Below are 19,150 nucleotides of genomic sequence, written 5' to 3' on the forward strand. Positions count from 1 at the left end.
CCTGCATTTAATGTTTATCATTCCCATGTGTTAAAATATTTCCTCCACATATGTATATACACATAAACAATATATTATGGTAGTTTGCATGTTTTAAACCTTTATATAAGTAGTATCATACTGTATCTACATTTCTGTAATTTGTAGATACATCACTCCACATGATGTTTCTATGATATGCCGCCTGCATTACAGTACCTCTGCTTCTTTTTAACTGCTGCCCAGATATCCACTGTCTAGATATCCATCCTTCTGTTGGATGTAGGTTGTTGATACTTTTTCTCTATTGTAAACAATGTTGCTCTGTACCTTCTAGTGTATGTTTTCTTGTGCACATGTGAAGACTTCACCCAGTAGTGGAAATATTTCAGGATTTTAATACGATCTGTGACTTTATTGGATACTGCCTATTTGCTCTCCAGAGTCACCAGTTGTACAGTTTCACTGTAGAAATATGAGAAAATACGGATTATAGATGAGAAAAAAAAGGAAATATCATTCCCCATCTCTCTAGCCATAGAAATCTACTTATAACATAAAAATAATGTTTTTAGTATATAAATTTAAACCTTCAGGTGTGTTCTTCTATACAGACACACACACACATACACACACACATATTGTTTAGGAACATAACAGTTGGGATGTATGTCATGCAAACCAACTTTACTAAATACATATAATTTTCATCATTTTTACCTATTGAGATTCCTCCCCCTAAAACCAATTTGTATGAGTTTCTGTAGTTTTAGGTCCTCATCAACATTTGCTATTGACTACAAATTTTCGCTAATCTGATGGGATGTGAAATGGTACCTCAGTTTTTAATTTGCATTTTCCTGATTATTTATGGGGTTGAATTTATGAGACCATTCTTTGTTTTCCCCCTTTTAGTGAAATGTCTGTTCATTTCTTTTATCCATTTAAAAAATTGGTTTGTTTGTCTTAAAAGCCTTTCTTTTCAAGACAGAAGCTGGCATGACAGATTCTTACTGCAACCTCTAGTTACTCAATGGCTCGGCATTGCAAGTAAATGGCCCATGGAGAATGAAGCTGAAAATACAGGAACGCTTTACTAAAAGTGATTACTTGGAAATTTGGAATTCAAAGGTAGAAATGAAGCATACAGCTTCATGCTGAATAGCAAAATATACCAATACTTATAAAATTTCCCAAGAAATGTAACAGAAATAGCAGCAGTGCTATATTTAAGTGAGAGAGAGAGGAGTTGAATTCCGTGTCCTATTTCCCACCTGTCCTATTTCTGGGCGTTGAAATCTAAGGAGGATGGTTATAGGAATGAGCTCCAAGTACTTCTGCCTTTGTACCTGTCCTTTAGACATTGAGTGGACTTCAGTCATTAGAGCTTCAAGTCACTCCATTTTCACCAGTACTAAGCACAGAAAATCAATAGTGGATCATTTAATAATGCTCCAAAGACTTGAAAAGAGCCTAAGAGAGGTTTAAACCCAAATAGAAGAACTTCAGAGTAAGATGTTCCTGTATTTGTTATTTTCCTTTGCCTTAAAAAGACCTATTTGTAGCCATGTACCCCTGTTGCTAAAATGGAATTCCACCTAGGCTGTTAATCCAGATTTTTCAGATAGGACAGAAGATAAGGTGTGTCGGCTGATTCATGTGGCAGTATAAGAAAATTGGAGAAGAAAATAAGTATGATTAATCACTTTGCTGCACACAAATGTTAAGATTTGTAAAGTACAAATCACTTTACAGTGATTTATAGCATTTTCTGTTTCTTATTTAAATTACTATGGAAAATAGAACTATTCTTATAGTTGGGGTAAAATGTGCAGTTTCCTACACTGTCTCTCATTATCTTCAAGTCTTGGATGCTATTTCTAAGATTGCAAATGTAAGATATGGAAAAAGAAGCTATTGTGTTTCATTACTATTGGGTCCATTCAGATAATGTTTCCTTTAAAAATGACTTTACACTATACCTTGATTGGGATCGGTGTATAGGTTCATCAAAAAGAATAGAATTGTATATGTAAAATATGTGCATTTTATAATATGTAAATTATACCTAACAAAAAAAAAAGAATTGAAATGACTTTTCAGAATCAACCTTCTGGCTGGAGTGACAGAGATCATATCAGCTGGTAATATTCAAAGAATTCTTGGGACCCTCCTGGAGTCCGTGAAGGGTCTTCAGGACTAGCCCAGGATGTCATGTCTGGTGGTCTCGGTGTCTGGGTGGAAATTTTTGTCATCGCTTTGAGAAGAGACAAAAGATTAGAGGCTATTTTTTAGCTGCCTTGACTTAACAATAAAAACTACGAGCAAAATTTTCCACTGATACTGTCCCCATAGCCAGCTTGAATTAAATTGGAAGAGATACAATTCTATCCCACTTTCTCTTGACTCTAGCCAAGGTAAGGGATGCCAACTATCTGGAAAATTGTGGGAAGAGGAAATGTAGAAAGCGATCATGTTTGAAATTTATACCAGTTCACTTTGCATCCAACCCTTTGCCTTAGTGAGAAACAAGGAACAAATAGGTAAAAGTAGGTGAATGGTTTAGAGTTTTGCAGGTGACCTCCCCTCCTCCTTCCGATTCTCCCCTTTGCCTCCTTCTCCTCCTCATTCTCCTTCTCTTCAGAATTATGGCAAACTACAGTGGGTGGAGGAAGCTCCTGGACTGGAGACTTTTCGAATTGGAAACATCCCAAGGGACTTGTACCATTTGCAGTTTTTCATCCAGGTGTTTGCACACCAACACGTTGAAGAACCCATAGTCTAGTGTACCATTTTGCCTTCAGAATGAGAGTTTATATTGTATGTCAACTGTAATTAAATATATGGGCAGAGGGTGTCAAAAAAATGTATACACATTTTAAGAAAGGAAAACTATTAAAATCGTAACACTCAACATATACCGATAACAAAAGTTGAATACAAGTCATGTCTGACTTCTGCAATTACAAGAGGTGCTCCAAGTGGTTACCATCAGTGTCCAGACACTTCTGATTACGGCGAACTACTGCTTGAGCAACGTTGACAAAAGTGTCCACTTGTATACATTTTTTTGGCACCCCCTGTATGCATGTAGTCACTGGAGGTGGAGTACAGATAAGGAAGATAGTGGTATTGTGTTAGGTTGGTACAAAAGTAATTGTAGTTTTTGCAATTATTCTTAACCTTTTAAACCGCAATTACTTTTGCACCAACCTAATGACAGTTATATAAGTTGTCAGAGGGCTAGTATCTTCGGGAAAGGGGGGTTATCACTTTGTGATTGGTGTAAATGTCTGTTATGTTGCTTTGTACCCCTGAAACTAATAAGAAAATAGGAAAAAAAAATACAATTAGAAAAAAGATTTTATTAGTGAAATTATTACTTGTAAATATTTCAGGGAAATAAGACTCTTCTAAAATATATGCACTACCCTCTATCAAGTGTTAAAAAAATCATTAAAATCACATAATCCTTCCTTCCCTCTAATATCAATCGTTTCTTTTGCTAATTAAATTCATTTTCTCTCTCAGCAAAACTCAGCAGTTAGAATGCTAATGCCAATTCCAGTAACTGAAGACAAACTGTTATAAAATCATCTTCCATAGTTCTTACTTCCTACTTATTCTTGCTAGATCTGTTTCTCTGTACCTTTTAATTTGTTGAGGGGGCAGTTGTCTTGTGTTGCCTGTTTGTGTAGAGTTATTCTTGGATTTGAATAGTTTATCATTTTTCTTTCCTTTTTTTTGTTTTGTTTTGTTTCACAGTATAGAAAAACCATGTGACAGTATGTTGAAGCCCCTTTGTACCTGTTTTTAATTCCAGTCTTCTCCTTTTCCCTGCAAAGGTAGCCACTATTCTGAAATCAGTGACCATCTTTACTATCCTTGTTTTTATGTATATATTTTCATATATATCTGTTCATTAACAATATTTCATGTTGATTCATGTTTTAAAATATACGCTTATATTTGTATAATGTATGTATCACTCAACATTATGTTTTTAGGTTTTCTGTTTAATATTTATTTAATTTTTGTACTTGTGATTTTTTTCTATCCCTACTCATTTCCTGTCTACTGGATTGTCAGTATCTCAAGTTCTTGTTTTTCTAATTTCCGTCCTTTCTTCTCTTTTAGTTTGTAAATTATGTTTCTACTCCTTTACTATTTATTCTCATAAATTCGTAACAGAATGTAAAATTAATCAATATTTCTATTCTCCGCTGAACTAACACAAGACCTTCACACTCTTAAACTCAGATCTTCCTTTGCAGTTCCCATGTTATTGACTGGTACCATCGAGTTACCTTATTATTAAAATCCTTTCAAATTAGTCATCAATATTTATAGTAAATCATTATTTAATTTTGACATTATGTTTAACAATTTCTTTATTCATCCTTGTTTTGCTCTTCATTGCTTCCTTCCAGAATCTATTGTTTTTCTTACTGAAGTAAACCTTATAGTAGATCTTTCAGGAGAGGTCATTGAGTGGCAAACTCAATCTTTGTTGGTTTGAAATGTCTAGTTCACTCTCTGTTTGGAATAAAAATTTAGCTGGGTATAGAATTCTGGGGTAAGAATTATTTTTCCTTAGCAGCGTAAAGATGCCATTGATTTCCCACAGACGTCTATAATGACTAATGACAAGTTTGATGATGGTCTAATTGGATATTTTTTGTTTTTGTTTTTAGGCATCTGCTTTGGTTACTTTTAAGGTTTTCCTCCTTGTTGACATTCTGAAGTTTCACCATAGTGTATTAAATTGTGAATTTAAAAAATTATACTGCTAAGGTGTTTGCATACTTCTGAAATCTGAAGACTCATTTTATGTTTACCTTAGTTCTGGAAAACTCAGGTATTATTCTTAAATATGGTCTCTTTCCTTATTTCTCTGCTCTTTGTTCTGTCTGGAATTTCTACTTGATGTGTAACTTGAATCTTCTTGATCTATGTTCCATAGCACTCAAGTTCAATTTCATAGTTTTTCTGTCCTGCATTCTGAGACATTTCCTCCAATCTATCTTCTGGTATATGGATTCTTTCTTCACTTTTGTCTTATTTATTCATTACCCTGCTCATTGAGTTTTTAATTTCAGTAACTATGTTTTTCATTTACAGAGACTCAATTTGGTTCTGTTTCAAGGTTGTTTACTCTGTTTTCATATATATTTTTTATTATGGTTTCTATGCTTTTGTTGAGATCTTTAGTCATGTTTTAGTTATCATAGTCTCTTTTGGAGTGTTTTTTTTATACGCAGTTTTCTAAGTGCTGATTCTTCCTACTGCTGTATTTGTTGATACACCTCACCATAGTTTATTCCTTCATGGACCTTGTAAGTTTTGACTGTGAACTTATATTCCTTCCTTCCTTCCTTCCTTCCTTCCTTCCTTCCTGCCTGCCTGCCTGCCTGCCTGCCTGCCTTCCTTCCTTCCTTCTTTGTTTGGGAATGTAAGTGTTCTCAAGGAGTGAATGCACATTTATACTGCTACGGCTCTAGAGGTTTCAACTGTTCTTGCTTGATTTTTTATTTAATTTAATGTCTCAATTTAGGATTCTTAAGTCAGGCAAGCAGTGTAAGTTCAGACCCCATACACACATGTATCTCAGGTCTGGAGTTTCCATTTCTCAAAGATGTTTTTCTTCCTTCCAAGTTCCCAGGCATACCATCTATCACTTAGGGATGCAACCAAACCATGCTATAATGGTTTTATTTTTCTAAAATAACAAGAATGTTGGAAGTAGGCAGAGCAGGGAAGAAATACTATCATTCATGTCCTATTCCTCAATTTCCCTATATCTTCCTTCTCTTTGATCTTCAAGGAATAGCTTTTCTCCTTCTGCCTATTTCTGGTGGCAAGTTGACCATTCCACTTTCAGCCTCATAGCCACTGTCCAGATAGGAAAGGGAGAAGGAAGCAACAGGGAGGAAGGGATGGATGGCCCCCAGATCAGGAAGACCAAACTTTCCCAGAAATCCCAGCGTAAGTCTTGTTGTTTAGAACTGTATCCCATGGTCACCCTCAGTTGCAAGGGAGATGAGCTGTACAGCTTCTGCTTAACACCTTGACTTTGATACTTTTCTTCATTTGTGCCACTGGAGAGTTCCTTCCCCTTCTCTCAAACTTGGTTGCTAAAATACATTTTTAGTGGTTTTAAGTAATCTATAATTTCTATGCATACTGAACAGTGGTGAACAGAGTCAATATTAGTGGGGCTGCTGAAGCTGCCCCCCTTTTTTCCCTCTGAGACCTTTTGGAAGTTCAGAATTAGCACAGGCTCTGTTCTATTTCTCCAGCTTCAAATATCCACATTGGGGGTCCTCCCCAGAAAAGCATTGCACTTGATTTGGAAAGCAGTTCTAAGACCTGTAGCTGGGAATGCAGTGCTCAAAGTATGGAGGAGAGGGAGGGGAAGACTGGCTCAGCTATTCCTTAGCCTTTAATTAATTACCCTGATTATTTGCTCCACTGTTCACTTAAGCTCTCTATACCTCCTGAGCTTAGGGAAGAATGTCTCCCATCTCCATAGCAGCCTTCACCAGTGCGTGTTTCAGTTTGTGATTTCCTTTGGCTTATCTATCAGTAGGAGTCCATCTGCTTTCTTGTCTTTCCTAAATTTGTCAAATTTTCTAATTGGCTGTTGGCACTCTTTCTTGTTTAAGCACTATTATGGAAGCATCAGTTTTTGTGTGTCATGATTTCAGTGGGATTTGGGGAAGGAGGCTAAGTAAATGTTTATACGCATTTGCAGCCTTGAACCAGAAGCTCCAGATATGTGGTCATGCATCCTATTTGCTCAGTACTATACTTGGCACTAAGAAAGACAAGAGAATACAGTATAACATCTAATCCTTAGTGCCAATGGTGTACTGCAGCCAGCCTGCTCCAACTCCAAGAGCCAATTGTTAAAATTTCAGCAATTCTATGAGCTGGTTGACTTTGCTTTGGTATCTCGAAATCGACTGTGGTAGGAGTGTTCATACCACTGAAATCAGCACACATTAAAATTCAGCCCCCTCCACACCTTGAGAGCTGGTTGCTAAACATTTACTAGCACACCAGTAGTCTTTACCCTTGTTCAACTTGAGATAAGATATATACTGAAGAAAAAGTAGAAGTCCAAGTTTGATAGCCATCAAGTGCTAAACAGAATAGTACAGACACTCCAACTGCTAAGGAATTCAGATGGCAGAAATCGGTGTTGACTGTGATAGTCAAGGAAGCCTGGCAAGGCAGCAGCAGTGCAAACAGGGCATTACTGCTCTGGGTAGGGGTAAGGGTGGACTCTGAGGCCGGAGTTTGAATTCTAGCTCTTTCACATACTTCTGCATGACCTGGGAGAATTGCTCAATCTCTCTAGTAAGCATAATGGCAGTCACCATTATGGAATCCTTAGGATGGGTAAGCACTGTGGTAGATGCTTTCTGTAGGTGAAGTTAATCCTTAGTTTCATTATCTGCAAAATGTTGCTTACCTGAAAAGGTTATTCTGAGTAGTCAGTGAGATAATTCATGTAAAGAGCATGGCATGGTAAATTTTCCATAAAATTGTTTTTTTACTGGCAAATTTCTTATAGAAGGTAAGCAGTTACTATTATACACGCAGAGTTTTTTCTACTGGGCCATGAAAGGTGGTGAGATCTGGTTATGTGAAGGGGCTAGCAGAGGGCATTTCAGCCCAAGGAGAGGTGAGTACCAAAGCATAGAGGAAAGGCAAATAGGAGTCTGCACGCTGGTTCTGATTTTAGCCTGAGGGAAGCGAAGTGTACTTTGGGGAGTAGGTACAACAATTAAGTGAATTAAATGGGGACAGATTGTGGCAAGGCCTTTGTTCTAAGTAGAGAACTTTATATTTCATGTATGGGAACTAGGGAGCCATTGTAAGTTCTGGAAAGGGCAGAGAAATGAGTAAAACAAGATTTTAGGAATAGGATTCTGGCAGACAGGTTCTTATGCAAAATGAGTTCCAGGTGGTTAGAAGGGGCAGAATCAGAGGCATGAGGTGGCAGAAATGGGTGAGGAACAGAAGATCAGGTCTGAGAGAGAGTTCAGAAGAGGGATTCATACAACAAAGAATTTTGTAAAAAGACAAAAAGAATCTGATTATTGTATAAATGAATAAGCTAGAAATATGTAGTCACAATATTTGTAAGAGCAAGCTGAACCAGAAATTAAGAAAATAGGAAGGATTCTTTTTTATCCCCTCCCTCCAAAAAAACCTAACTGAAAAGAGTGTATATATATATATATATATATATATTTTATTCAGTGGAAAGCTTTTTTTCCTTTTCCTTTTTCTTGTTTTTACATTGCATGTGGTTTGGGGTACTTTCTTTTAATTAAATTAAATTAATGTAGATAAACTTTTTGAGTTTGTTTAACTTTATAACTGAATATTATGGCATCTGTAGTTAATCCTATTTTCCTAAGTATCCATAAAATGATGTTAAATAATGGTTTTACATGGTTTGGGACTATATTTTTTTCTTAACTTCTGCTGAGGGTGGAAACAGGGGGCCAGGATGTGCTGCCGTGTAGATGCCGGGGGCATGTTAGTGAGTGTTAGTGAGCGTCTGTGGGCAGGACCGCACAGAAGACTGAGTCTCTTGCGTGGATGCCCCACACAGAGCACCCGGACCCTGCCTCACTCTTGTCCTTGTGTGACAGCCAACAGGGACACTGGAAGGCTGTGTGTGTGGCACCACATCAGCCGTACTTCTGCCTCATCATTCTGGTAACAGCCAGCTTTGGTAAAGGCCTCCAGTGACCTTCATGTGGCTAAACCCAATGGAGATATTTGGTCCTCCTCTTTCTGGAGTACTGAGAAGCCGTGCCGCTTAATCATGCCACCTTTTGGAAAAAACACATTTCTTTTGGCTTCAGAGACACCATAATTCTCTTCTCTGGCTGGTCCTTTTTACTAAGAGTAAGTTTGTCACCCACATGTTAAAGTTTGGAGCTTCGCAACACTTAGTCTTACAAATCCCCCCCCCCCCCCACCGCCACCCTTTTACTCTTTTTTTTTTTTTTTTTTTTAAACACAGCCAACCATTCTTTTTCTTTTTTTTTTTGGGGGGGGGGAGAAGGGGAACAGCACTTTATTGGGGAACAGTGTGTACTTCCAGGACTTTTTCCAAGTCAAGTTGTTGTCCTTTCAATCTTAGTTGTGGAGGGCACAGCTCAGCTCCAGGTCCAGTTGCCGTTGTTAGTTGCAGGGGGCGCAGCCCACCATCCCTTGCGGGACTCAAGGAGTTGAACCAGCAACCTTGTGGTTGAGAGCCCACTGGCCCACGTGGGAATCGAACCGGCAGCCTTTGGTGTTAGGCGCATGGAGTTCCAACCATCTGAGCCACTGGGCCGGCCCCCTTTGACTCTTTGCTCTCGACCTAGCAATCTCACAGCTAGTGTTACATGCCAGTGACTACTAAGTTTATATCTCCAACCTGAGCTTTCCTTTGAGTTCCAGACCTGCAGCCCACTGCCTGCGCACCAGCACTTGGCTATCTCAAAGGTGCCTCAGATTCAACAAGTTCCAAACTAACCTCATGATCTTTTCCCTCAAGGATTGTCCTCCTTTAGTTTTGCCCATTTCATCATAAGTTATCAGAGTCCATCTGAAGCCTCGCCAGAAACGTAGGCGTCATCCCCGCTACCCCCATTTCTCCATCCCTTTCTCCTACCAAAGATCCAACTCTATCACCAAGCCCTGATAATGTTGCCCGCTAAATAGCTTTTGGATATATGTACATATTTGTGTTCCAGTGTTTACCATTGTCCAGTTGACTATCATCCCTTACTTGGATCAATGTAATAACTGCCTGACTTGTTTTCCAGAATCTACTTTGGTTTCTTTTCAGTCTACTTTCTGATCAGTATTACTCATCTTTTCAAAACACAAATTTGGTCATGTTCCCTCAGGCCCCATTAAACTCTTTGTATCTGTCAGAATAAGTTAGGTAATACTGTAGTAACAAAACAACCCCAGAAATCTCGTAAGCTTTCAACATCAGCACTTTATTGCTGGTTCACAGCATGTCTGTAGCTTTCCTCCATGGAAATTTCACTTCGAAATGCCCGCTGATGAAGCAGCCTCTATGCAGAACATTGCTGGACATGGCAGCAGTGACCACAACGGAAGAGAAAGTGTGACCCACATGCTGGCTCTTAAAGCTTCTGCCTGGAAGGGACACACATCACTGCTGCCCACATTTTAGTGGCCAAAGTAGGTGACAAAACTCTCTCCTGAGTTCAGTAGGGAGGGGTGCCTCGTCTTCCCACAGGGAGGAAATTGGAGCAAGTGAAGCCAGAATATTGATGACCAGGCATACAATTTACCACCCCTTCAGTGACTTCCTGTTGTTTTGAGGATAAAATCCAAAACCCTTGCCAGGCCTACAAGTGTTCTGTCGATGTTCGCCCTGCTGAACTCTCCACCTTGACCTCTCACCTTTCTATCCTGCAGTCTCTATACGCTAACTGCACTATTCTCGTTCTTTTAACTTGCCTTACACACACTCCTTTCAGGATTCTTGAACATGCTGATCCCTCTGTCTAGTTTTTGTCTGTCCTCCTCTGCCCCTTTGATTCCACTATTTCTTCCTGTCTCAGCTCAGTCATCACTTCTTCACAGGAACCTTCCTTGGACCCCCAGACCCGCTCAGGGTCCTTTGTCATATGCTTGCATAGAATGGTGTTCTTTTCCTTCAGAGCACTTATCTGAGCTTTTAATTCCCAATCCATTCGTGTGATTAGAGGATCAGTATCTGTTTTCCCTGCCTTGACCCTGAGATCCATGAGAACAAGAACCATCTCTCGTTCTGCTCATCATTTATGGACAGCACACTGCACAATGCTCTAAATAGAGCTGATCTGCAGTGACAGTTGATTGAATAAATGAAGGAGAAGGAGGTTGAAATGCTTAGAAGAACCAAAAGGAGAAATAAGTATATTTAAGTTGGGGAACTCAAATGGAACAAGTGAAAAAGCGATACGTGTATGAAGGGCTTCCATGGAGTAGATTTATTTTTTTATTCCTTCAGAGATTCTATCTAGGACCAAAGTTTATAAGTTAGAGGAAATGAATCAAATTTCAGTTCACTGTAAGAATAAACTTTCTTATACAGTGAGCATCAATATTAGAAGTGTTATGTTCATTGTATTTGTTCAAGCAAAGATGACCAGATGACCAGGTGTGGAAAATGTCAGCAGACATTCTAGACAGCAGTGGTAGTGGAAGAGAGGATATGTTTGATCCCTTCAAACCCCAAATTGGCACAATTCTATTAGAAAACTTAGAGATAGTAAACAAGGAGACAAATAGGTATAAGGTATCAATTACAAGGCAATATAATTGCATTTATAGAGTGGCACAGCCAATAGATGCCATCTTGACTTGATATTTTTAAGACTTGTCGTAGAGGTTCTTTAGGTAGGTCACCCCCAATCTATGCCATCATCTATAATTTCTTAAATCAATCCATCATAGATGTGTCTCTTTTGGAGGGCCAGTGGAGTAGGCAAAGTAGTTTATAAACATGACCAGCCTTAGAAAACTAAAAGCTCCAGCTCTGTAGCATTCCGTGTTAAATAGTGCTTACATAGTGGTATACATACCTAACATGAAAGCATAAATGTTATTTTCATTTTCTAATGCTATATAGCACATACGTGTGTGTGTACACTTCCCTCTTACATTTTTATCAAAGTAACAGATGCATGGCTTATTTTACATAGTAACAAAATAGTATGGATGAGGTCATAATATAATGTTATACATTCGATAGATGTAAATCAACATTATGATAATTACTATGAAACAACGTTTTTCAGAAGAAGAGTTACACTGCATTCAGATCGTTCAATGAGGTTGCTTGAAGCAGGAGCACGTAGATGAGTCCCTAAAAACTGGGGTAGATTTTTATAGATGGATGGACAGGAAGAAATGCAGTGAACATGACCACCTTACATTCTAGATCTTCTGAGAGTTTTGATTTCAGATAAGACCATAGTTCTGCATGTATGGTCATAATTGTTAGAGTGGGTGCCCCGCATTTTCGTTTGAAATACGGTCAGTGTGGACGTGAACAGGTGTATGGAAGTGACATAGGAGATGGCTCAGCAATGAGTCAAGTGCATTGGTGTTTAATCAGAGCACCGAATGGGGGTGGGTGGGGCATCAGGTATGGACATCTTCCGTCATGCAATCGCCAACTGTCTCTATGTTTTACTGTCCTTTATTTAACAGGAGTCTCACTTTAATTAAGAAAATCTAATGTCTGGCATCTACATAGTGGAATTACAACGCCAGTGAAATGGGACTGTAGGCATGATAGAAGGGTACTGATTCCTGTTATCCTCATTATACTAGAAAATTCCATGCACTTAACTGTATTCATAAATACTAAGTTTTCTTCTCAGTAGTATGTCTAATCTCATTTAGGCCTCCCTTTTAGAATTTCACAGATTTCTATAGTCCTCCTAAGTCTGCAGTATTATCACTACATCCATATCAAATTAAAATTAAAATCTGAAAAAAAAAATGTAGCTTCTTTTCTTGTCTCCTGTCACTACTGTTCCTTTTAGTTGACTCAGCTGTCAACTGCAGCCCAGAGCAGCTCTGAACACATGGTCATATAATTCATTACGGTTCAGACGGGGCCTCTCTCTCAGCCATTAACACATTCATTTAAGCATGTTTCTGAAAAACATTTAAAAACCACCTTGTTGCATTGGTCTGTGCTCATAAAAAGATCAAACTGGAGCTCATAAACATAGCTAATATCTTAATAGATCAATATGCTTATAAAGTGTATTTAGTTTTGGTTTTGATTTTGTACTCCCCCCAAATTGTCTTTGAGTTGGTGAGAATGGCAGCCTCCCCAAAGCGGAAGGGAAATGAGAAGCTCGGGTGTTTAGGTGAATGATTTTGCATTCTGGATTTGGATGAATTATAAAACTCAGTGATTTTCCCAGGGACCTCTCCAATTTGACCATGAAATCACATGATATTAAGAAAATGCTATAGCAATTGTGCTAGTTGAAATGATGGACAACATAACTGGTTGAAGACAACATTTTAATGTGAATTCACAGTAAAGTTTGACCTAAACAAAGAATGTTTTTGCTTCTGTATAGATGAATCACAGACGACAGTCTATGCAATACATTTTGATTTATTATTATTTTACAACTTTTTTTTTTTTAGCTTGGTTAATCAAATCATTGATTCAAAACATTTATTGAGTACCTGCGTTGTGCAAGACAGTATTTACCATGTTACGCAATCTTCTCATTTTATAATTTATTCTTTCTCATTCTCTTCCTCCTCACCCCCTTCCTTTTTTCTTTCTCCAGAGCCTCTTAATTTTCCTGCTTATATTTGTCTTGATTTTTTTTCTTTACTTTTTTTTATTATACGGATGTGAAAATTTCCCATAAAATTTATTTTTTTCCCCTGTTTTGTCCCTCTTGGAAAGAATTATCCTTCAACTGGAAAAGTGGAAAATATCCACCAATTTTAAACATAAAAATAATTATGCAAATATATGTTGTTTCTTCAGTTGTTAAGAAATAGTGAATTTAGTCATTTATTTAGTATGTGTTCTTCCTTTTCAGGGAATTTCTGTCCACTTTGAGAACCACCTGTCTTGCATTCCATACTCAGTGGACTAACAAATTCAAAGCAGCTTAGTTAAGAGTGAAATAATTTCAGCAACTGTGAAAATCTTCAAGAAAGTGTGGCCAACATTCTCTGTGTTTACATTGGTACTGGTCTTAATGGAATGCTGTTAACTCAACCTAAAGCTATGCTTTTTAAAACAATTCAAGTTCAAGGGCATCCTGTTTATAACCAACCATGTTCCAGGCCTATTGCAAAGTATTTGCAATAACAATGCAAACTGGCATGTAAGTTAGAGCTCACCCTGGGCAGCTTAAATGTACACGATTAGCCTGGGCTTTGCTTATGTCATGGCATTGAGAAGTACAACCTCCTGATCAAGTGCAATTCACATTGCACAATTCTAGTAATTGATGTCCATGGATACACCATTACATTATTATTAAATCCAATTGCTTTGCAATTAACCCAATATGACACCTATACAAATGATTCAAATAAAGAGCTTCATGTTTCACAGGAGACAATCAATAAAGTGAAATCACAGCTATTGACAATGCCAGCAATTTGCCTTGTTACTATAGTGCTACATCAGGGGTGTCAAAACTTTTTTCAGTGTTTTTCACCAAGGGCCATATGCGGTAAAATACACAAACAGCCGGGCCACTCACTCGAGGTGAAGTACGGATTGCCTCACCTGGTTTATTTAAGTAAACTAAATATATTTTTGGAATTTGCTGCGGGCCAATTAACAATGGATTGCGCACCGCAGTTGGCCCGCGGGCCGCAGTTTGGACACCCCTGTTCTACATTTTTCTCAAGTCGAGGCTGCTATTCCCTAACTCTCAGCTGTCGGCTGTGCCCACCCCTCACAAAAACATAACATTCCAACACATTTGGCCATTCCTAACCCATCCTAGCTGCGTCATGAAAATTACGACCAATCTGGGATGTACTAAATCATAAACTTCCCTTCTCTGCTCCCAAAATGGAATTAGGGCTTTTTTCCCCAGGAAAGACTCCTTCATGATGAAAAAGAAAATAGTTGCATTTGTTGATAGATAAAGGAAGTTCTTAGAAATAAAACCAAATTCTTGCTCTTCCCCGTGCACAAATCTTTCACAATTAAGAGGTGTGAAAGCAAAACCGGATCATAATAGTATCTTTCCCAGCTACTGTTGTTCTGTAGCTTTATTAACTCCATTTTCATTAAGTAAAAGAACCGCACAGTTGTAACCCTGATCAAAACCAACCTTTTGTAAAAATGTTACAATCCTTTTATTAGATCACCTTCTTTTGGCAGATTTTGCCTGTGTGTTTGTCTTCCAGACAACTCGGTGGAAACAATCAGCTCTCCATTGAGAGCAGGGACTGTGTACTTTGTTCAGAGATCTGATAGACTTGTGTGCAGGCATTCAATAGGTGTTTGTTGACAGCCTATTTGAGTACTGCCTTGTTAAAACCTCATAACTCCTTATTTTAAGTAGACCTCATGGAGCATTTAGGACAGGTGCCCACCACAAATGTATCTTTTCCATGTCTGTTATATACTTGTTTCCAAACAGACACTGGTCAAGCCATTCTCATCTCCTGAAGCCATTCTCATTTCCTGAAATGGGGAGACTAGAACATTAAGTATGTAAAATGTCTTTCTTTTTAAACATACAGTGTGGATGATTGAAAACAATGACTTAATACTCTCAGCAGAGTCTGTTGTCCAGTGAATAATACTGTATATACAAAAAGGTGAGGAAATTGTTCAGTTTGAAATTTCTCCCTAGCCAGGGAGGAAACCATGGGGGTGAATCATGGTTTTCGTGATGACTGTCCTGGGGAAGCTAAATTGGGAAGCCACAGGTTAAAAAAGGAGCAGGAAGTGAACCCTCAACAGGAATGCAGTGATCATAAGCTCCCAGAAGGCTCCAGACGCCCCCTTCCGCAACTTACACCAGGGCAAAGCCTGCAGGAGAGCTCGTGGATGTTCACCCTCCCCCGCCCCCACCCCCAGAGAGAAACTCTGAAAGCAGAGGAAACCCAACACAACATGTAAAGTTACCCATGCACTGAGAAAAGAAACAAGACTTCTCGTTGGGGGAAGGGAGATCAATGGCTGCCTGAAAAGAGGAACACCACTGCAGGCACTCACTCACGCGAAAGAAATTCATTTAAGAGCAATTGGATTAGAGATGGAGATTTACATGGATGACTCTAAGGAAGAGGAGCGTGTAAGAGACAGTAAGGATGTACATCAGTCGTTTGCTACAAAACTGTAAAAAGCACTGGGGACGTAAGATACAGTGTTAAATGGAAAAATGGGCCCCTAAATTGTAATTAAACCATGATTGCAGTTATGTAAATATGTGTGCTATGGACAAAGAATGGGAAGACAGAAAAACTCACATAGTTACTTAAGGTAGTGTGTTTCTTTTTTCCATTGTTTGAATTGTGTGGGTGTAGATGTGAGGGCAGGGAAGGGGAGAGACTAGATACAGAGCCTACTAGTAAGAAGGCTACACAAGGGATCAGGAAAATGCCAGCTGTGAGCTTAACCTCTCTGAGCATCCGAGTCCTTACACAGAAAGTGGGAGTAACAACACCTACCCTGCACTAATGGGGTAGTGAAAACACTTTGTGTACTTAAAGTATTTTAGGAGACTGTGAGGAATTTAGATCAGAGTGCGATGTAGACCAGAGACTTCAAAGTCCAGAACTCAAAAAGTTATCTTGCGTCTCTTTTTCCAGCTGTCACTGTGGGAGCTGGACAGCATGTGCTACCTCATTTAATTGCACAATGTAGACATTACAAACACCTACTGGGCTCCAACTAATTGTTTTACCAACCAGGTTTCCCAGTCCCATGTATAGAATAATTTCCATTTGAAATGATTTGAAATGTCCCCTTTGTCATATATCTGAGTTGATTTCTGAACTCTACTGTTTTACTGCTCACCATTTTGTTTTGATTTTTGTGTAGCTTTATAATACTTGTAATGTGGTAAGCCAAGATTTTGTAGTTTTTCTTTTTCTTTCTTAATAGGTTACAGGGTAGAGTGGGAGCTATTAAGGAAGATAACCAAGCTTGGGCGCGAGGAAGTAAGTAACCAGCCCAAGAGTGCTGTCTTCGGGGACACTTTGAATCAGAGAAAGCTTAGTTCAAATCCTGGTTTATTACTTACCACCGGGGTGACCCAACCGATGTGACTTAATCTCTCTAACCTCTTTCCTCATCTGTAAGTGAGGCTAGCAACACCTGCCTCAAAGGGTTGTGTGGATTAAATGACTAAGTGAACGGGTTTCCCTAGCACTGTGCCATGCCTGGCACACAGCTGTTTCTGTTCTTCCCTTCCGTTGTGTGCACTCCCAGTGGTGAGGACGTGGCTTCCCTTCTCAGGTTTCCTTGCATCTGCACAAAAGGGAAGAAGAGCCAGGAACTGTCAGCCACCACTACTCAGCATTCTGAGGACTTGTCTCACTGTGCAGAGACATATGATACCTGTGTAGTGAGGAAACAGGGTTTAAGTTGTACATATGTATTTGCTGCTCCCTGAAGGTGGTGAGGCAGGAGATAGGCGTGTCCTATAATTCATAGAATGCACTGTCATTATGCAGCCAAGAACTTGGGACGTCAACCAGATAGAGACAGCAGGCAGTACCTTCCCGTCAGACCTTGAGGGGACTGGAACAGGAGAAGGGGAACTGCCCCAGGAGATGCGAACAGGGGAGGGAACAGGTGAACAAGAAGGGGTCTCTCTTTTCTGCTCTGACAAGTTTGGATTTTAAGTGATTTCAGGGCAGAGAGCACATCTATTACCTCCTTTTTTGTAGTTTCTACAAGATTATTGAAACTATTTACAATATTTGATGATTAGAGTGAAGAAATGTCACATAGGGCCTCAGAGTAACCCTTTCTCCAAGAGTGGCCAGGATGAGTTTTGGAGGAAGCCTCTGTCTTCTCTCCCTGGGATGCGATGGATGGAGTCTGATCATAATTAATTTGAACAGAGACCTGATGTGATGTGATAGACTCTTGGCCATTCAACTGAAGTAGAACCAGCCAGCCAGCTTGGACAAAAATCATCTCAGTTCTCCCTCACCATTGGCTTTAGAACAAGTCAAATCCAATTAAAAAGTATTTATTGAGTGATTTTGTGCCTAGAGCTATAAAAGGTATACAAAAGAAGGACCATGTCTGACATTTACCGTCTGAGTTGGACAGACAGGAAATACAATAACATAATAATAGGAACCATCTGTTGAGCCCCTGACTTAGGGCATACACTGAGCTGTGTGCCCAATGTGCATTATCTCTAATTCATGAATTCTTTCCACAAATGTTTCTTGAGTGCCTATTATGTGCCAGGCAATCTAGTTGCTGGGAATACCACAGGCCACAAGGGACAGAAAGCCCCTGCCTTTGGGGCACCTACATTTTAATGCGTATAAGCAAGTGAGGATAATATCGTTTCAGGCCATGATACATGCTATGAAGACTAGCAAAGCAGGGTGAAGGCACTGAGAGGGATTCGGGTGAATGTCGGGGAAGATAGGACCTAGAGAGACAGAGGGAGCTATGCACAGCCCAGAGGACAAGTGTCGAAGGTGAGATGAGCGTGGTATACTCAAGGCCCAGTGTGGCTGGGAGGGGGAGAAGGAGGAAGATGGGCAAAAGAGTAGAGACAGGCAAATGGCTAAGCCACACAGGGCCTTGTGGGAAATGATAAGCATTTCAGGTTTCATTCTGAGGACACTGGGAGGTTCTCAGGAAATATTGCGCAGCACTAAGTACATTCATATTGTGTAACCATCACACCATCCATCTCGAGGATATTTTTTATCTTGCAAAACTGAAGCTCTGTACCCATGCAATCACATCGTGTAACAACATTAATATTCAACATAACAATAATATTAAACAATAACTCTGTATTCCTCTCTCCTTCCAGCTTCGGAAAACCGTCCTTCTACTTTCTGTCTCTGTGAGTTTGACGACTCCATATGAACACAGTGTTTGTCTTTTTGTAACTGGCTTATTGCACTTAGCATAATGTCTTTAAGGTACATCCATGTTGTGGCATGTGGCAGAATTTCCTTTTTTAAGGCTGAATAATACTCCATTGTGTGTATGCACTACATTTTATTTGTCTGTTCTTCTGTTGATGGGCATATGTGTTGCTCCCACCTTAGCATTATTATGAATAACGCTGTGAACATTGCTGTAAAAATATCGGTTTGAATCCCTGCTTTCCATCTTTTGGGTATGTACCAGACATGGAATTGCTGGGTCATATGGTAATTCTATTTTGAATGTTTCGAGGAACTGCCATACCATTTTCCACAGCAGCTTCACCATTTTATATTCCTAGTAGCTTTGCACAGGGTTCCAGTTTCTCCACATCCTTGCCAATACTTCTTTTCTTTATTCTCTCTCTCTCTCTCTCTCTCTCTCTCTCTCTCTCTCTCTCTCTCTCTCTCTCTCTCTCTCTCTCGCTTAATAATAGCCATCCTAAGGGTGTGAAGTGGTATTTCATTGTGGTTTAAGACCATGCATTTT

Source organism: Rhinolophus sinicus, chromosome 2 (assembly GCF_057876585.1).
Source record: "Rhinolophus sinicus isolate RSI-liver-muscle chromosome 2, RSI-T2T, whole genome shotgun sequence".
Lineage (NCBI taxonomy): Eukaryota > Metazoa > Chordata > Mammalia > Chiroptera > Rhinolophidae > Rhinolophus > Rhinolophus sinicus.